Source organism: Piliocolobus tephrosceles, chromosome X, assembly GCF_002776525.5.
Source record: "Piliocolobus tephrosceles isolate RC106 chromosome X, ASM277652v3, whole genome shotgun sequence".
NCBI classification, from domain to species: Eukaryota; Metazoa; Chordata; class Mammalia; order Primates; family Cercopithecidae; genus Piliocolobus; species Piliocolobus tephrosceles.
The window spans coordinates 85,936,744-85,949,776 of record NC_045455.1 but is presented as its reverse complement, the minus strand read 5'-3'; the positions used below and the strand labels follow the sequence as shown (position 1 = coordinate 85,949,776).

Below are 13,033 nucleotides of genomic sequence, written 5' to 3'. Positions count from 1 at the left end.
ACAAAATCCTTAACATGGATGAAAGGCACCCGTGTTCTACCCCCATCCGACTCTCCAGCCCTTCTTCCTGCAGAACTGCCCCTCATGCACTTCGCTGGCTACACTGGCCTTTTCAGTCTCTCAAGTTGAGTCAAGCTCTCCTGTGCCTCTTCATAGAGGTTAGAAATCCGTGTTACACTTTCGAATAGGACTCAGGACTTTTATTTCATGCAGTTATCTAACCTCATAAATTTCTTGTTTGTGTGATTATTGGTTATTGGTTTAATATCTGTCTCTCCCATTAGCCTACAACCTCTGTGAGGGCAGAGAATATGTCTGCTTTGTTCTCCATTGTATACCCACCCAATGCCTAGCAAGGGACCCAGCTTATGGTGAGCCCTCCTCACATATTTGTCAAATAAATTATTAAGTGAACAAACCCAGATATCAGTTATATCACAAGAAATATTTCCTGGTTATGCCCTTAATCTGTTGCACCCAAATTTATTCAAGAGTTACATGATGAAGAGCAAACAAAACACATAATTCTTCTGCTAACGTGGAGGATGCATTCCAAGGACATACTTCTTGGTTTGACAGTTCATTTCCAGAGGCAGAAATATTGCAGGCAATCAGATGTGGCCCAAGGCACTAGACAAGGGTTTATCTTGCAAACATCATGAAATACTTTATAAATTAGGCAATTTCAGGCTGCAAGGGATAAAGACATACTCAGCTTGTCTCAGTGGAGGTCTATCAGTTAGGATTCTTAATATTGCATGTGACAAAAGACCTAATTCAAGCTGCATTAAACAACAAAGAGGATGTATTGGCTTCATAACTGAAAAGTCTAGACACAGGACTGTCCTTCTTCAGGAAAGGCATGATTCTGTGGCCTACTGATGTACCAGGGGACAAGTTCCTCTCTATGGTTTACTTGCCAGCTATGCATTTATTTGACCTTAGGTTGCACAAGATCATTCAGGTTCTCCTTTCATGAAAACAAAAGGGCTGCAGCCACCCACCCCACCCTCTCATCCTCACACCCCCTGAGCTAGAGAAGAGAGCATCTTTCTTCCAGAATCTTCTGCAGTGAGTTGCAAACCTGACTGATGAGTAGAATCACATGACAAGCTGATTTCTAGAGCCCCATGCCAGCATCTCCACCCAAACTTGGTGTATCTGGTCTATGGCCTGAGAATCTTCAATTCTTGAATATCCTTTACAGAAAACTCTAAAGGAGAAACCGAAATTGTCCCATAACTCCACCATTCAGATGACACTTACTGAAGTTCTCCACTAAAAGTAATCAATGCACAAAGTAGGAAAATCAAGCAGTCCTGAACGAAAGGTAAGAACCTATCTCCCCATCCTTCCCTCAAAGGTGCCACTGTTACCAGCTTCTTGTAGATACTCCATTGAAAAAGAATTTGTGCATTTACCAAAGTATATGGTGTATCATTTTAAAAGTTGTGTGGAAAATGGATTACACCATTTATACTGTTCTGTTGCTTGATTTTTTCATTGCACAACATAACTCAGAGACTGCTCTATATCAGCAAATGGAGTTCCTACTAAATCTCTTTAAAAGATTTAAGAGTGTGCCACAGTTTATTTATCCAGGTTCCTATTGATGGACGCTGAGGTTGTTTGCTCTACAAATAACGCTGCCATGGGCATCCATCCTTGTTGACATAGACACTCTTTTGTGGGAAATTTCAGAGTCAGCTCCTATCAGTAGAATTGCTGGGTCAAAGGTTACTCATGCTTTAAAAATGTTGATGTACGTTAACAAAATTCCTTTAGTTGAAATTTATTAGTCTGGTCTCTATTACCATTTGAAACTTCACAAATGGTGCCCTTAGTTACATATGGGTGTCTTATGGCGCTATGGGGTGGGGGCGCTGGGAATCAATGTTTTCAAAAGTTCATCATGTGATTCGGAAGCTCAAGCAGGTGTGAGAGCCACCGCCCCACCTTGTCGCACAGGTGCCAAAATCCACCAAGGGTGCATTCACTGGCACCTGCTTCCATACTCTCATAACAATGAGCATCATGAAACTTTATAATTTTTGCTAATCAGATTCATGAAAAGCGGGCTGGCATTGTTCTGATTTGCATCTCTTTACTTCTGAGGAAGGATGAGCAGCTCTTCATGTTACTTGGTCATTGGTATTTCTTTTCCGTGTTCTGCCAGTTCAGATTTCTGGCCCAGCATTGACTGAGTTGTTTGTATATTTCTTATTTATAGACATTCGTTGCAAATTAAAGAAATTAGTGCGTCTTCCATCTGTGTTCCAAATACTGTTTTCCCCTTGTTTATAATTTATTCTGACTGATTCATGAGTTTGTTTGTTTAGCTTTACAGAAGGTTTTTGCTTCGTTCTGTTTTAGTATGGTGATATTTTAAAATCTTTGGTCTTTATGGTTTCTGGAGGAATCAAGTTTTTAAAACTCCCCGGGTGATTCTGATGAGTTTGAGAGTCACTGTCTTACAGGATATAAATAAGGAACAGAATACAGTCCCTACCCTTTGGGGTTTACAACTGTATGGGAGAAAGACGAGCTTATACATAAAAGAGAACAAGGGATCAAGGGCACTGAGAAGTTTCAAACGAACCATGCAGATTCTTGGCTTGGCATCAAGAGCCTGCCCACTGCACGCTCCTCTCCTCAGCACCCTTCCCTCTCAGATCCTTGTGGAGGGGAGTGGGAGATCCCATCAGGCAGCAGAAGGCAGAGAAAAGTCAGCCACACAGTGGAGGGGAGGTGGCCAGGGCAGCAGCGCAGAACAGTGAAAGCAAAGCCTTCAGGCCTGGGAGCACAGGCTCCTGGTCTCAGAGCGCTCTTAGAGGCCGTCGTCCCCCTCCTACCTCCAGGGCCCAGGAGGCCTGACTGCAGGGATGGCCCTGCCCTCTTCTGGACATGCCGTGAGATAGAATCCTTTCCTCCTCTATCTTGCCCAACCTTAGACAATCAAGTAATAAAAGGAACACTTGAGTCAGTTTTTGCTTTGTTCCATTAGAAATTCTGAGAAAGGCTGGATTTCCATGGGTTTCAGTGGGGAAAGGAGAGCATAAAATTTCATGGAGGGAACCAAAGCGAGTTCCAGCCTGGGGCCTCTGGAGGGAAAGAACTGGTTCTCACTCAACCCCCGCTTCCCTCACAGCTTCTAGAACAGAGTCCTAGACTAGATATACTGCATCTCGAATGAATGGCTCAATCAATGGGAATGTATCTGAGCTGGGCCTGGAAAGACTAAGGATGAGGACCATTTCTTTCTTTTCCTAGTGAAAAAGAGTGTCTGGCACACAGTCAGTGCCTAATAGTGTTGATGTGAATTATCAGGGGCGGTGAGGATGATGGTGTGAGCAAAGGTGCAGCATTAAGAACACGAAAATCACATTCACAGGACAGTGAGGGTAGCTTATTTAACAAAAGATTCTGTGAAGAAAGTACACATAGAAAAACAAGTTGGGAGCCTCAAATGTCAGGTAAGGAAGGTGGAACTCTGTCTACAGGTAGAGTCACTGATGACTGTGTTCAGGCCATGACATGGTTAAAATCAGTGTTTTGGGAAGACTCGTTTGGTGGCAAAAAGCAGGATGGATTAGAAGTTAAAAGGAAACTCAAAAACACGTTTGCTCATTATCGTCTTCTTCAAAAAATGTAGTCATATTCAGTACATTAAAATAATCCAGTAATATTGATTCCATTATGAATCCAATAATAATATTTGATTATGAAACGTAAGAACAAACCCACCACCTCACGTGAGACCTAGAGCCTTGCCAATACTACCAAAGATAACTGTGCCTGATACCATTTGGTTTGGGTGTGATTTCTACACAAATCCATTAGATTGACTTTCTTCCCTCCATCTGATTCTAGTCTTCCTGAGGTCCAAAAACACCTTCCAATCCCAGCTCCATCGTACCTGGAGTCCTCCCACCCTAGCATTCAGGATGCACTCGAGGTAAGATGAGAATGAGCGTGTGATGATGAATAACAGATCACTTAGGATTTTGAAATTTATAAGTAAAATTATTTTCTACAGCTTTAATTACGGTGACTCATGCAATTTTGGTGTAATTAGCCTTTTATTCTTACTCATTTTAATTATGAAATAAATATGCAAATTTATGCTAATAGTATAGTTAAGCAAATTATCCATTGCATTTGAGGAAGCACTCAGGCAAATTTTAAAATGGGATCACAGTTCTGACAGTTACAGAAATGGACGTAAAAACAATGGGCAGAGTTCCCTGAATGCACAGTGAACATGGCCCTTAGAGATAGAACTTTCATGAACATGTGCTGAGACGTTCAGAGAGAAATGAGTGTTTTCCCGTCCGTTCCTGCTGGGCCTCCTGGATTCACATCCAAGCCTGTATCTCTGGGCCTGCTTGTGTGGTAAAGCTCCCAAGGATATGAGCTGAGCCAGACCATCTTTGTTCCCAGGCTTTACAGAAACACAAGGGGTAATGTGACTGTTGTCTAACTGTCAGTTACCATGTACTGCTTCTGTGAACTGGTGTTCTGTAATCCCACCGAAGCTGCGATGCCTGCAGTCAAGACTCAACCAATGGTGGAGTTAAGAATCACCGCCCAGCAACAAGAGTCATTGCAAAATAACTGAAGTTCCTTACATGCATTCTCAAATGCTATAACAGGGACACATGGCCCACAGAAACACTTCCTTAAATTTCTTTCCCTTTCCATCTATTTTCCTCACACTCCAGCACCTCTCTCCTCAAGATTTCCTGAAGAACTCCTCCCCAGCCATAGCCTAAGTAAGCAGAGAGGCATTCTGACCATGGCGGCCCCCTTCCCAGGGCAGCAGAGGGCGAGTCAGCTGAGATGCCAAGCCCTCTCTGATGGGCAGGGGAGCGAGGTCGGGGAACACTCATGCACGACTCATTGTCATTGCATCCTCACTGTTGACTTTCATGGATGTGTCAGACCATGAGCCTTGGCAGTGGAGAAACTAGGCGTCTGCAGACAGAAGCCCAGCCATAGAATAGCAAGTCACACAGGCCTGTATTGCCTTGCAATGCAACACGTGTAAGTGGCTGCGGGACTCCCTGCACTCAGCACCAGTGATGAAATCTGTCAGCACAGATGTAAAGAATCATCTGATATGGCTAGGGGTGGTGGCTTATGCTTGTAATCCCAGGGCTTCAGGAGGCTGAGGCAGGAGGATTGCTTGAGGCTAGGAGTTTGAAACCAGCGTGGGCAACACAGTGAGATCCCATATCTACAAAACATTTAAAAATTAGCACGACATGGTGGTGTACACCTGTAGTCCTGGTTACTCAGGAGGCTGAGGCAGGAGGATCACTTGAGCCTAGGAGTTCAAGGCTGCAGTGAGCCATGATGGCACCACTGCACTCCAGCCTGGGTGACAGAACAAGACTTTATGTTTAAGGAAAGAAAAGGAAGCAGGGGAAATCATCAGATATAAATAAATGTTAAGGTTATAAACCCAAGCATCACTAGCAGCTACCACTTTTAATAAATCTGAGAAAAATACCCTCCTTTGCTGGCTCAGAGCCATGCCCAGGTTGTCTCTAGCTGTGGCCATGTCTCCCAGCAACCCCCACTGCTGCCATCTCCGGGGTTCTGCCCCTCCCTCCTCACTGTGCCCTATTAAAACAATCATCTGTAAAGCCACAAAGTGAGGGCTCAGACTAAACCTTGAACACATCCTTGTAAATGCATGGGCTGGCCTCCAAGGCAGCCCTGTCCCCTGCTGGGACTCTGTCCACCCTGTAGCTCCTACCCTCTGCCGTGTTTCTCGGGTCCATTTTTGCAGCTGGCACAGAGAGAGGCAGCTCCAAGTGAGACGGGAAGGTGAAGGGGTGAAAAGAGGCTCCCTCCTTCACACCTGAGGATTTGATCTTACCCAGATCGCTTTTCCCTCACAGAGACACTCCTCTGGCCCGGTTTCCCATATTGATCTAATCAGCAGTCCAAACACAATTTTGGGACTGTCAAAACAAGACCCGCCGGCCTGACATAGACAATTAACATAGGTCAAGGCAACCCACCTGCCATATCCCATCTCTCCCCGACGTCTCATCAGGACGTTAGCAAAGCCAGCCCCGTTCCGGGCTGCAGTATCACCAGGAGCACGCTGTTGAGCAGGGGACTCCTGACATGAGGCTGGAAGCTGTAATTACCCAGTGTATAATTTGGTTGCTAAATGGATTGTTTACAAAGGTGTGCATGATGAAATCACAGGCACGGTTGAGCAGAGAGGCAGGCGGGCCGGGGAGGAGGCAGGCACTCATTAATGCCCCACCTCCCTCCAGGCTCCCACCTGCCTACTGCCGCCACCACAGCAGACTCTGACCTCGCTGAGTCACCTGGGCCTCATGTCCCATGATGTTCAGGAAATATCTGGCCTTCCTCCCTCAGGTTGCATCTGGTAATAACCCCAGCAGAAGCAGATTCACCTTGGCTTGGCACTGGGGATGGAGTTCTGATGTCACAGGCCCCTGGGGTGAGCCTGCAAGGAAAAGGAGCCCAGCAGAAATCCTACTGGCTCAAGAGGCCAGAAGGGGAAGTCAAAGTCACAGTTCATTCCAGGCAGGTGCTCCATGGGGGTCCCTCCAAAGGGATCAGGCCTGGAGCATGGGCCACTTCATTAGTCCACCCACAGCTGAAGCGAGGAAATCGAAGACCATCCCATGAAATTTGCAGGGAACATAAGGAGGAGGGGAGAAGGGACATTGCCTTCTCTGCACAGTGGCTGAGATGTCAAAGAGTCTTTCTAAGATCAGAAAAATGACTTGTCAAAAACAAGCTGACACGCAATAAGGACAAGGAGAGGTGGCCCACTTGAAAATCTGCAAAAAGCTAAGGACACAGAATGTGAATCATGGGATAAACATACAAAACCCCAGGAGGTCAGATTATATCTCAGCTCAGATGTGCCTTTGTAATAAAACACTATTGTAAAACAAAAAAGCGTAAACTCTAACATAATTTATGTATGTGCATTTATGCTAAAAGAATTTAAGAAATTAAGAATAGAAGAATTTACCAAGAACTAATCATTCTAGCGCTAACAATCCAAACTTTGGAAAGGCATGGGAGAATCAGACAGGGTCTGTGAACAGGAAACAAAAATGGCAAAGAGATGCAAAGTTCCAAGAGTGAAGAAACGGTAACTCATTCAAAAGCATTCAACGCATTCAAGTGTTCATGCTACACAAAGGCAGGTGCGAGGTGGTTCGGTCCTGACAGCACACTCGCTGTTCTTGGGAATTCTAGGCAACGCGGTGCTAATTTCTGTCTAACACGGGTCTTTCTGGACCTTATCTTAGGAATTTAGTTAATAAAGCACTGAGATAATATGAACACAAGTTTCACTTGCAGTGTGGTCCCACCGGCCCTGCCAGAAACCCACAAACACACTGGTGGCTGGGCAGTCACAACCAACGCCCTTCTCTCCGTGACAGCAGCACTCAGCAGATATTCATGGCACCCCCTGGACCGCAGCGTGATGCAAACCCTGAGCACTCACATGACAAACAAGACGAGGCCCGCTCCAGCCTGGCAGGAGTGAGTGGTAATAAAGGAAGCTACAAGAGTATACGGTAAATTCCAGCCAACATCGGGGGCCTTGGCGGATGGCCAGGACAACTCTCCACTTTAGCAGGAAGGCAAAACATGACTGGCAAGACCCCTTCATCTCCAGCAGCCACAGAGCGGCCTCAGATTGTCCAGAAGCCGCTCTGTTCAGGGACCTGCCCCGTCATCCTCCCAGGCGGAATGAAGGCCAAATAGCCCGAGAGACGGCCGTGTAGTCCAGCCACCGACCTCTTGTTCCATCTGGCCTGACTGCTGGCTCTGAGCATGTGGTCCAGAACCTCCCAGCCTGTCCCCTGTTGAGTGAAGAGTTTGGGTCTAGTCTCTTCTCTCCATTGTCCTCACACAGCTTCTAAATTCCTGCCATGGAGTTGCAGGGGCCAGTCTCAAGCTACTACTAAGACAGATGAGACGCTTGCTCCCTTCCGGTGGGCCCAGCCACCTGCAGGGTTCCCGCTGAACCTTGCTGCTTTGTCTCAGGGGATCCTGGGTCTGCACATGCGCAAACAGCAGCTGGACTTCGGCAGCTTCCATTATGAAGGGAGGAGCCACGAAGAAGGAAGGAGGGGGCAGCCCTGGTTCCTAAGTTCCAGAAAACATCAGAAGCATGCGCCTGATGCACATGACTCCATCCAGCCTCTCTCCACCCACAGGAGGAGGGCTCCTAACACCAGCCACACTGAACAGATGAGGCAACTGAGGCACAGACTGCTCACAGGGACTTGGAAGACCTAGGATTTCCCACAGGCAGGCTGGCACCAGTCTGTGCTCCGAACCATGCTGCACGCTGGCGTCAGGTGAGCACGGCACTCATTGACTTACTGTTCAAACCTAAGGTGCTTCAGTGTGAATTCATTCATCTCTCCATTCATAAAAAAGTCAAAATAAATGAATAAAAACATTTATCAAGTACCTGACTTATGCCATTCATTTTGCTGGTAGTGGAATCTTTTATGTGAAATGAATACCTTCTGAATGCCACTAGTTTTAATCCTCACAACCAATAAGGTAGGTAGTATTAGTAATTTTCCCATTATTTGAGACAGAGTCTCCCTCTGTCATCTAGGTTGGAGTGCAGTGACAGGATCACAACACATTGCAGCCTCAACCTCCTGTGTTCAAGGGATCCTCCTGCCTCAGCTTCTAGAGTAGCTGGGACCACAGGTGCATTCCGCAACATCTAGCTAGGTGTTGTTGTTGTTGTTGTTGTTATTGTTTCTTGTTTTTTGTAGAGACAGGGTCTCACTGTGTTATCCAGGCTGGTCTCGAACTCCTGGCCTCAATCAATCCTCCTGCCTTGGCATCCCAAAGTGCTTTTGATTACAGGCTTGAGCCACGGCACCCAGCCATGAATTTTCTCACTTTAGAAAGAAGGAAATGGAGGCTCAAAGAGTTCACCTATGAACCCCACTTTGCTTGGACAGTGATTCAAACAAAGGCTTGCTGGAAAGAGCCAGCCCCTCAAAGGGCTGACAGAAGACAGTTTAATGAAGAGATGATTTACAGAGGCCCGGGGAGGCATAAATAAACCAACTAGGGCTGGCAGAGTTGGAAGCCGTTTCACCCTGAAGCCTGAAGGGGCAAAGGCAGAAAGTGGTGTTCTAGCAAACCAGGGAGAGCTAGCAGCAGGGCGCGGGGTGCCTAAGTGGCGCTGGGGCCCCAGAACGACCCACCACTGCCAGCAGGGGGAGAACAGAAGAGACACCCTCACTTCTCTCCCTTTCATCCAATGGCCAAACTCAGCTAAGAAGCAAGAGGGCAAGAGAAGGCAACAGGGACTCAAGCATGTCACAAAGAACAGACTCTAGGGGTCTGCACAGGGCAGAGAAGGACAAAGAACCAATGGGGAGGGGAAATAGTTGGAGACCATCCAGCACGAATGGTGAAACATGGAGCCAGGATTGGGAATCACTGCACAATCCAGCTTTTCCCAGTGAGTATAAGAGTGCAGAGCACTCAGTGTTAAAAGGTAAGCCTGATGTGACTCTAGACCCCACAGACTAAAGACAGTATGGATGGTTAGGAGAACATTTTCAAGTAATGCGTAAACCATCTGTTGTCCTGTCCTTTCCTTTGTACATTAAGATGGAGGAGACACCGCTGTAACCTACAGCCCCCCCTCTCCCAACCTGGCAATACCCCAGGGGAACAAATGAATGAGAAGCTGTGGGAGTCATTTCTGTAGCAATATCCTGATGCCGCAGGGCTCCAAACCCAGAACTTAAGGTGCAGCGCCACAGTTATTGGCCTGGGGAATTTGGCATAAAAAGCATTACAGGTCACAAACACCTTTTCATCTCCTTCTCTGCGGAAGCCCCTCTTTTTCCAACACTATGCCATACAACTCAATTGACACGGTGCCCCGCCTACTGACATGCAAGTATACTCAGCAGAGACGTGACACTTTGCTCGGTCACTGCGGAGGGAGAGCCTGCACCTGGGAGGCAGGGAGCTCTGCAAGAACGAGCGGAGGAAGAGATTAGGAAGCACGTGCTCTCCCAAAGAGAACGGCCACTGAAGATATTGAACAGAAAAACGAGAGCGCCTGGTAGTAATCATTTCAGCATCCATCAATTATGATTCCTCGATTAGATTACATACTGCTCATTACCATTAAAAAACAAACAAACAAACCTGACTTTTCCATTAGAGTCAGAGCAGTAGGTTTCATTTTGATTGAAGAAATCCAACTTCAAGAATGACCGAACGCATACCAGCCAAATCAAAGCCTGAGCTGAGCCTGCAGACATTTTGTTTCCTCCCTACCTCTACCCAGGGCGTCATCTAGCGTCCACCGGCCGGTATTACACTCTCCTGCCAACGTAAGCCTTTTCCTCCAGAGTTGGTTTCAGTAGAAAATCATGAGACCTGATAGGACAAAAAAAAAAAAAAAAAAAAAAAAAAATTGGCCTCAATGATAGATATTTTTCAAAAGTGGTTGAGCAATAAAGACTTCCCATTTATTGGATTTCACACATGATTTTGCTTGAGCCAAACCAAAGACTCATGACTCCTAAAAAACAATGAATAGACAGAGTACAGAGTGTTTGGACATTTTTCTCAGGGCTGTTTTTAGGAAAGACGTTTATGTGCAAAAATAGAACCCTGACTGATTTACATATGGAATAGGAACACACATTTTTCAAGGTGTGGCATCTTACAAGTAACCTTTACTTGGACCCCTCTTAGGAGCTGAATTTTACCCCTTCCCCCCAAAAAAATCGTGTTGCCGTCACAAACCCTAGTGCCTCAGAATGTAACTGCATTTGGAGACAAGATCTTTACAGAGTTAATTAAGTTAAGATGAGGTCTTAGAGCGGGCCCTAATCCCATCTGACTGGTGTCCTCATACAAAGAGGAAATCTGGACACAGACACGTGCATGCACAGAGGAAAACCCATGTGAGCACATAGCAAAAGGCAGCCAGAAAGGCCCAGGAGAAACACGCCTGGACTACCTCTTGATCTCGGACGTCCAGCCTCCAGAACAGTGAGAAAATCTACGTCTGTGGTCTAAGCCACCCAGTCTATGACATTATATTATGCCTAGCAAACTAATATAAACTTTCCCCACCCCCTAAGCCGGGCAAATGTTAGGTGACTTTGATGCTAAGAGTGCCTGAGGCAAACTCTTTATCTCCTCGTTTTATACACAAGGAATCTTGAACCACTCTTGAACCCGGAAGTGTCTGGCAATTTCTTGGGGATCCCACTTTGCCCACTCCTCGCCCCCGTCAACAGGGGAGTTGTTACCTCTTAAACCTCTCCGGGAACCTCTCCTCTCTGGGTGGAGGTTAAGGGGACTCAGAACCGTCCTCAGTCGGGGAGTTAAGTGACAGGGTTGCTGTTGGCCCAGCCTAGGTATGTAAGCTTTGGCAAATGACCAGGCCTCGCTGAGCGCTGATTTTATCCTCTGTAAAATGAGTGATCAGATTGCTTAGAGCAAGAAATGCGCTCAGTGCGAGGCTTAGCGCGGGTCTGGCTCATAGTAACTGCTCTCACGCTCAACTAGCCACTCCTTAGCAGGAACGTGGACACGAGAATTCCCAGACTTCCCCTAGTCAGTGGTTAGAACCCCGCCCACCCTTTATCTTCAAAGGAGAAGGGAGAGCGGTGGGTTACAGGGGTCAGCTTTTAAATACCCCTGCTCTCCCTTAACCACAGACCCTGGGGAGTTTCCCCAGCTGAAAACGAAGTTTAGAAAATTGCTTGCAATGACCCGTGATTTCAAGGGCCCCAGTGAATGATAGATCTATTGAGGATAGGGCCCCCTGGCTGGAAATTTAGAAACATTTTGTTTTTGTGAGAGGAAAAAAAGGGCAGAGAGGCATGAGGGCTGCAGGGGATGGCTCTGGAAGGACACTGCAGCGAGGCTGCCAGACTCCTTGGAACCGCAGCGCCGACGCAGCCATTTCCCAGGGAGATCAATCCTCCGGCAGCTCCATTTCCTCCGCCGCGCGGGTGGCTGCGGGAGGCGGCGGCGGGAGCCATTAGTGACTCTGTGACCCCGCTCGCCGAGCGCGTCCCCGCCCTGGTGCTCGCTGCCCGGCGCCGCGCCGTCCACCTGCGGCTGGGGCAGGCCGCTGGGCCCAAGCTGGTGGAAGCCCCTGTCGCTCGTCACCTGGCTCTGCGCCAGGCCCCGTGCCCCTGGCTGCAGGCCGGCACCCCCCGAGCTGTAGCGCCCAGGTAGGCGAGCGCCCCAGCAACCTGCAAGCCTGAGTCAGCTCGCGGCTCGTGAGGCGCGCGCACTGCGTCCCCGCGCGGCCGTCGCAGCCAGGTGCTGGCCCGGAGCGCCGCGTCCCCAGACAGAAACCACGGCTCCCCCTGGCGGACACCCGTTCCCCAGCGCTGGGCTTTCCCCTTCCGTAGTTGAGGGGTAGTTTTCAGCTGAAGAAGATAGCGGACGGATTTTCCCAACAGAGGGCTTGGTGGCAGGATTCACACAGGTTTAAAGAATGAAAGAAAGGAGACGTGATAGGAAGAATGTTAAGGCCTGGAAAGTGCAGGCAGAGAATGTTATGCACCTGCATGTTGTGAACCCAATGGCAACGAAACACTTAAACTTGTCTGCGGGGCAAATGTTGCCGCGTTGGCTCTTTCTCCTGCAACCACGGATACTTTGGCAAGGAATGAATCAGTTATACATGCAATGTTTTCTTAAATATATTAAATACATAACACTGACCTTCGCAAAGGCTTTTATCTGGAACAAGGAATGGATAAGTAGGGTAATGAATAAGAAAGTTAAATTAAAGCACCATGGAACACAGTTTGAGTAACTTTAAAAAACTTTTTACTTAATGAAAACAAATGATAAGTAAAATGTCTTTATATGAACATCTGAAAAAGCTTATAACTCTACATGGCAACCCTAATCCAGCTGCGATAGTCAGGCTGCTATAGCAAAATACCCTGACTGGTAGCTTATAAACAATAGAAATTTATTTCTCACAGTTCTT

At 47.2% G+C, this 13,033-nt stretch overlaps 1 long non-coding RNA gene across 1 annotated transcript; it reads right to left on the bottom strand.

Annotated features, from left to right (window-relative positions):
- Positions 1-448: 448 nt before the first annotated feature.
- Positions 449-6,135, bottom strand: LOC111540422. Its single transcript, XR_002730981.1, has 2 exons — positions 6,030-6,135; positions 449-2,946 (listed from the first exon to the last, which is right to left on the bottom strand). It is a non-coding gene; the product is annotated as an uncharacterized LOC111540422 (long non-coding RNA).
- Positions 6,136-13,033: the final 6,898 nt, after the last annotated feature.